This window comes from Magnolia sinica, chromosome 3 (assembly GCF_029962835.1).
Source record: "Magnolia sinica isolate HGM2019 chromosome 3, MsV1, whole genome shotgun sequence".
Taxonomy (NCBI): domain Eukaryota; kingdom Viridiplantae; phylum Streptophyta; class Magnoliopsida; order Magnoliales; family Magnoliaceae; genus Magnolia; species Magnolia sinica.
The window spans coordinates 53535263-53542830 of record NC_080575.1 but is presented as its reverse complement, the minus strand read 5'-3'; positions in this window follow the sequence as shown (position 1 = coordinate 53542830).

Below are 7568 nucleotides of genomic sequence, written 5' to 3'. Positions count from 1 at the left end.
AGGTGATGGTCACGCCCAACAAGGTGACCATAATTGTTTAAGATCATCGCTATCGGACTTTCGATGCACGGTCCAGGTCCAATACAAAGATTCCAAGTACTCCCGAGAGCAACTGGATTTAGCGTTGAATCCCAGATTTCAGAGTAACATAGCACTAATGATTCTATAGGTTTCGAGTCCTGCAGATCAAATTTAAAGTGATTGATGCTAATTTCACAAGCAATTGAGTTTAATGCTAGATAACCCATAATTAACTTCCAAAGAAATTTGAGGTAGTACTCGGGTCTTAGCACGAAATTTTTTGGGTCATTATAATCTACCCCCCTTAAAGAAAAATTTCGTCCTCGAAATTCATACCTTCTCATACTCCTCAAGGATCTGAGGGTAGCTCTTTCTGACCTCAGCTTCAGTCTCCCAAGTAGCCTCTTCTTCACTGTGATGAGTCCATAGTACTTTCACAAGAGGGATGACCTTGCTACGCAATACCTGCTCCTTCCTGTCCAGGTTACGTGTTGGTCGCAGTATATATGTGGCATCCTCGCTCAACTGCACCTGCTCCTAACTGATATTATGCGAAGGATCAGGAACGTACTTCTTCAGCATAGAAACATAAAATACGTTATGCATGCCTCAAGTGGTGTGGGCAAAGCAAGGCGGTATGCTACCGCTTCCACTCGATCCAGTATTTGAAATGGACCAATAAATCTCGACATGAGCTTTCCCTTCTTACCGAACCGCAAAACTCCCTTTATAAGGAAAAACTTAAGAAATACATGGTCTCTAACCTCAAACTCAAGTGGTCGCTGCCTCGTATTAGCGTAACTCTTCTGCCTGCTCTGGGCTGTCAGAAGTCGACGTCGAATAACGAATAATGTCAACTTTCTCTGAAGTCGCCTGCACCAACTCTGGGCTAATCAAACTACGCTCGCCAACTTCTGCCCAGCAATGCGGTGCTCTACATGTGCGACCATACAATGCCTCGTAAGGAGCCATGCCGATACTTTCCTGAAAGCTATTATTATATGCGAACTCTGCATAAGGGAGATAATCATCCTAACTGTCCTTGAAATCCAAAACACAAGCTTGCAACATGTCTTCCAGAATCTGATTCACACGTTCCGTCTGCCCGTCTGTCTGTAGATGAAACGCTGTGCTGAACTTCAATTTCACATCCATCGCTTCTTGGATACAAGTTCAGAAGATAGATGTGAATCGAGTGTCTCTGTCAGACACAATATCCGAGGGAACTCCGTGCAGACGTACAATCTCCTTGATGTACAACCTAGCCAACTCGTCTGCAGAGTTTGTGACTCTGATCGGTAAGAAATGAGCCGACTTCGTCAATCAGTCGATGATCACCCAAATAGAGTCATGTCCCTTCTTCGTTCTCGGTAGCCCTGAAATAAAATCCATAAAGATGAAGTCCCACTTCCATTCTTCTATGGGCATGGGCTGAAGCAGTCCAGGAGGTAAGCGATGCTCTGCCTTGACCTGCTGGTACGTGAGACAATGAGATACAAACTCAGCAATGTGAACCTTCATGTTGTCCCACCAATAAGATCTTCTCATATCTTGATACATCTTCGTGCTACTGGGATGCATCGCAAGCTTAGAATTATGGGCTGACTCGAGAACCTCCCATCTCAAGTCAGGAATGTCTGGGACAGGTAGCCGGGCACGATATCGTAGGCCCCCATCTGAACCAACACTTCACTCGGAGTCCTCATCTGTACCAACCCGCTCTCTCATCTTCGCCAATAGCTCATCATCTGCCTGAGCTGCAATAATCCTCTCGTCAATGAGGGGTTGTACTCGAATGTGTGCGATAACCTCATACGGCTCTTCCACCGTAAGTTTCTGTTCAAAGTCTCACACAAAATCCATCATGTCCCACTCTGTTATCATTAGCAGAGCCGCAAAATCTATAGCCTTCTTGCGACTCAATGCGTCTGCCACATGGTTTGCCTTGCCAGGATGGTAAGAGACATCGAACTTAAAGTCTTTCAATGTTTCCATCCATCGCCGTTGCCTCATATTCAAGTCATGCTGCGTGAAAATATGCTTAAGGCTCTTGTGGTCGCAAAAGAGCTCGAACTCCTCTCCATAGAGGTAATGTCTCCAGAGCTTTAATGCAAAAAATGACAGCTGCCAACTCCAGGTCGTGTGTAGGGTAATTCTCTTCATGTTTCCTCAACTGTCTCGGGGCATATGTAATCACCCTGTCCTTCTGCATAAGGACACAACCCAGACCAACGCGAGAGGCGTCAGTATATATCGTATACTTAACCCCTTGTTCTGGCAATACTAGCACAGGGGCGGACGTTAAATTGTCCTTCAGCTCCTGAAAAGCTATTTTCGCTTTTTCATTCCAAACAAACTTCAAGTCTTTCCGTGTCAACAGAGACAACGGTCTGGCTATCTTCGAGAAGTCTCGTATGAAACGTCGATAATAGCCTGCTAGACCCAGAAAGCTTCTCACCTCAGTAACCGAACTAGGCTGCTTCCAGTCCTGAACTGCAGCTACCTTAGCGAGATCGACAACTATCCCTTCCATAGACACCACATGTCCTAGGAACTTGACTTCCTCCTTCTAGAAATCACATTTCTTGAACTGCGCAAACAACTGATTCTTCCTGAGAGTATCCAAAACCGCTCTTAAGTGCTCCTCGTGCTCTTCCCGACTCGCAGAGTATATCAAAATGTCATCGATAAAGACAATGACGAATTGGAACAAAAATGGCTGAAACACCCTGTTCATCAGCTCCATGAACACGGTCGGTGTATTCGTAAGACCGAATGACATCACAAGGAACTCATAATGGCTGAAACTAGTTCTGAAAGCGGTCTTCTACACGTCCTCATTCTTGACGCGCAACTGATGATACCCTAACTGTAGATAAACCTTCGAAAAGTACCGTGCCCCCTTCAACTGATCAAATAGATCATCGATCTTGGGCAAAGGATACTTATTCTTCACAGTCACCAGATTTAACCTGCGATAATCTATACATAATCGCAAGGAACCATCCTTCTTCTTGACAAACAAAACAGGTGCTCCCCAAGGAGACACACTAGGTCGAATAAAACCCAGATTGAACAAGCCATCTATCTGCTTCCTCAATTCTTCCATTTCACTCGGAGGCATACGATAGGTGGGCAATGAAATGGGTGTCACACTAGGCATGAGATCGATAGTAAAATCAATCTCGCGCTGAGGGGGTAATCCAGGAATCGACTCGAACACATCTTCAAAATTCCAAACTACAGGCGTGCTTTCAAATGCCGAACCAGCAATACTCTCCAACAGAGAAGTATAATAACCAAAACGGAAAGGGTAACTGACCTGAACAGGGAAAGTAAATGTCTCGCCCTCAGGTACATGGACTGTCACTAGCCTAGCTTCACAATCAATCTCTGCTCGCATCTTCGTGTGCCAATCCATACCCAAAATGACATCATAATTGTATAGAAGTGCGACAAAAAGGTCAACCAGAATTGATCTACTCCCTACATCAATCAAACAACCCATACAACGCTTGGTAATATCAGAGGAGGTCCCTGTAGCGGTAGTGAGCGTCACTCCTTTTATATAAACAATGCCCAAACTCAAGCGCTTAATTGCTGCATATGATATAAGAGAGGTAGTGGACCCTGTATCCACCAACAAAGAAATGGGAATACCTTGGATGTGAGCTGTAACCTTAAAAGATCTCGGTACCAACTCAGCCACAGGCGCTTCAGCTGTAAGCGCGTGAACTCGAGCCTGCTGTGGACGATTCGACGGAGGAACCATGGGCCGCTGAGTTGGCCTGAAGCGAGGTACAGAAGGTCTAAAGGATGGGTGAGCTGGTGTTAAACGAAGGGGTGTGGGTGATATGACCTGAGGCATCAGACGGCTGATCCTCTGCGGTGGAGTAAATCCACTATCCCACATTCACGAAAAGCAATTACGATCTGAATGCCCCATCTTCCCACAGTATGAACAGCGAAAGTTAGAACGCATCTGCTGAGCGGGCGGCGCTGGACGCCTCGGAGGAGAATCTACTCAGGGCCTCTTGCCGAGAAATGGTGCACTCAGAAAGTCAGGTCGCGATCTGGGAACTATAGGTGCTCGCATATGGGACGACCTATCTCCGTCCTGCTCAGCTCGCAGGGACATGCTCACCAACTCACATAAGAAGATATGCTAGCACATCACATCTTCGATCGGATCTTAGGCCTCAACCCCTCAGAAAAACGTCGCATCTACATCGGCTGATCACCTAGAAGTAAAGGAGCATAAAGACCCAGCTCAGTAAACTGGTTCTCATACTCAGTCACCGACATCCCTCCCTGACGGAGGCGAAGGAACTCACTCTCCTTTTCGTGTCGGTAAGTGACCAAAAAATACTTCTCATGGAAGCATACCTCAAACGCCTGCCACGTCCACTCAAACCCCTTCGCAACTGTGCGGAGAACACTGTCCCACCATAAACTAGCCTCCTTCTCAAACATGAAGGAGGCAAGCTCTACCTACTCAGCCTCAGAACAGTGAAGCGGCCTCAGCATCTTAGAGATGCGGTTAATCCAGTACTTGACCTCCTCGGGTCTATGAGAACCCACAAACGTGGGAGGTTGTAAGCGCTGAAATCGCTCAAATGTGCCGCTAGCACTAGCGTTCCCAGATGGGTGCATAGGTGAAGCAGGTGGAGTCACCCCCATCGACTGAGCAAAAATGCTAATAATGGAAGACAAAAACTGCTGTTGCTGCTGCTGCTGGTGCTGCTAGTACTGCTGGTGCTGCTACTGCTGCATCAATAGCATCATCTGCTCAAACCTATCAGGAGGTGGAGCAAACGAAGATGTATAAGGTGTCGATGTAGATGCACGGTTAGACTTAGGAACCGAAGGCGTGACTGGAGGAGCTACAGGTGGTATCACAGGAGTCGGCCCAGCAGTGGGGCCAGTAGCTGGCTAAGAGTCTGGCCCAGCACCAAAATGAGACTGTAATGATCCTGAAAATTTTGTGCTATTCTTTCCTTAGTAGCTATTTGGGGTAATTAGCGCTTATCTCAATTGCTTGTGAAATTTGCATCAATCACTTTAAATTTGATTTGCATGACTCAAAACTTATAGATTAGCTAGCGTTAAGTTACTCTAAAATCTGGGATTCATCGCTAAATCCAGTTGTTCTGGAGAATTTTTGAAAGTTCTGGATCGAACCTGGATCACGCGTCGAAAGTCTGATAGCGATGATCTTGGGCTGTTACGGTTGCCTGGTTGGACTTGGTCATCACCTCAAAAATCAAGTCCAGGTGACGTTCTGGGTAGATTTGATTATGGAGTGAAGAGTGTGAGAACAGTTGGAAAGTAAATGTGATTTTATGAAATCTGAGTCGTGTTGCTTGCGCGATGATTTTAAGCAATCTGACCATTGGATTCTGACCCAATTTCACCCTCTGATCAGGGAAGGTGGCTCAGGCATGTCCTTGTGCTTGTGGACCTGATCGAGATTCAGTGACTGTTGAATTGAGTGTGGTCTGCCACGGCTGATCTGAAGATCCGGTCGGTACGAAAACTCAGCCTGACCAAGATCCATGGTCAGTGAGCTTAAGTCCGACATTTCGTGGTAATAGGCCCCCCGGAAGTGCTTCGTTGGATCATGAGAGGCCGGTTTTGGTTATACCCTAACTATACCTTGGCCCTGGGGTTATTTTCATCAATGTTTGGCCTATATATAGACCTTAAAACCCTAGCTCTCTTTTCCATACGAATTTCCTAACCCTAGCTAAGTGAAAGAGAAGTTGGTGAATCATCTTAGATTCTTTCTTGTTCTCCTTCATCCTTTAACCTTCACTTTGAATCGTTATTCCGGCGATTCTGAGTTCATCTTTGGGTAAGTTAACCTAACCCTAATCTGTGTTAGAGCTTAGAATAGTCTTTGTGATGTTGTATCCTATTTCTATTCTTGCCTTAGGTTATCCTGTCGCCGTTGACGAAGACATATCGTCTGAAATCAGTTCGGTGTTCTTTTCTGGATTAAGGTGCGGACTTTAATCGTATAGGTTATGGTTTTCAAGGCTTTCAATGCCAGTTAATGGTTTATTCTTGTTATGGATGAGATTTCACATGCGAAATGTTATGTTTACTTTGCGTTCCTGATATGCATGTGATTTATTGTGATTTGTGTATTCTATGTGTATGTATAAAGTACCGTATCCATATAAAATATGAACATGTGATTGCCATGATTATTTATCGTGTACTTATGCTAGATTTATGTGCGACAATTCCTTGGTAAAAGGAATTGTCCAAATGCGTGTTTTCAACATACGTCATGTATGTTGAACTATGTATTCTAAGTGTTTGTAGAAATGCCTGAATGATCTAAAGTGTAATATCTTATACTATTTGTGGGCATTGAGAAGCGATTCTCAACTCTCCCACTAGTGTGTATGATTTCCTTCATGCAAGTTACATTCCTTGTTGTTTAATTTCAAGTCTTACTTATGCTTAAATCCATATTAAGTTGATATTCTTCAGATGCTTACATACCATATGATTTGAGTTGTTGTTTCATTACTATTCTAAATTGTTGATATCAATACTTGTTATAGTGGAATGTGTTTGGGACTATGAATAGTCTAGGAAATCGGTAATCGGCCTTAAGTTCGTGGTTGAGGTTGCTTTCGCTACGTAGGACGTGATTAGACAAACCCGAGTCGTATTAGAGTTGTCGGCAGTGGTTTGGCCACGTGGAGTGTTTGCGTACTCTATGTCGTTCAACCCAACTTGCGCTCGTGCTAGTCGAGTTCGTCATGTAACCCGATTGTCCGATGTATGTTCACCATGTGTGGACGCTACTGCTTGAATCTAGGGTACTAAACTTACCGATGAAATCTTATTAACCATGGTACCTTGATCCACTAAGACTCATGAGCTGAACATGGTGGTATGAGACACCTGGTCGAGCTGTCGGCCTACGCTAGGGTGACGAGCCCTTTGTAATGACCTCGATCATGCCTGGATACCGCATTGAGGTGACGAGCCTTGTTGTGGTAACGACGGTATGATAGGCGTGCATTGATTGGTGACGAGCCCTTTGCAACGACCTAAAACCATATGATCGTATGAGATGTCTAGGACTGACGACCCTAGTATGGATCACTGTTTGGATGAGATATAAGGACGGTACTTTAGCTTCCCAATCGTGCTATATGAAAAGGACTAATAACAACTTGGTAATCATGTTCATGCACCGCATTTGCATGTGCTTTGTAGATGTGGCGCACTTTGAGGCGATGTCATGCATAACGTAAGATGAAGACGCTGAAGGTGTACGCGTGAGGGCACGCATCATTCTGCATACATCCTTGCATTAACAAGAGTAGTTAGGACATGTTTAATTGTTCTGCTTTATCATTACTACTTGATTGAACTGATAACATGTTAACCTGTGCTATATTGTTCCACTGAGTTGATCACTCACTCCCACGTTCTGGGGCGGTGTTTAAACACCCACCAGACTCTGTCTTAGTTACTGATGTTGCAGATGTTGATGCGACTTCTGAGGCAGAGCGGGAGATGGA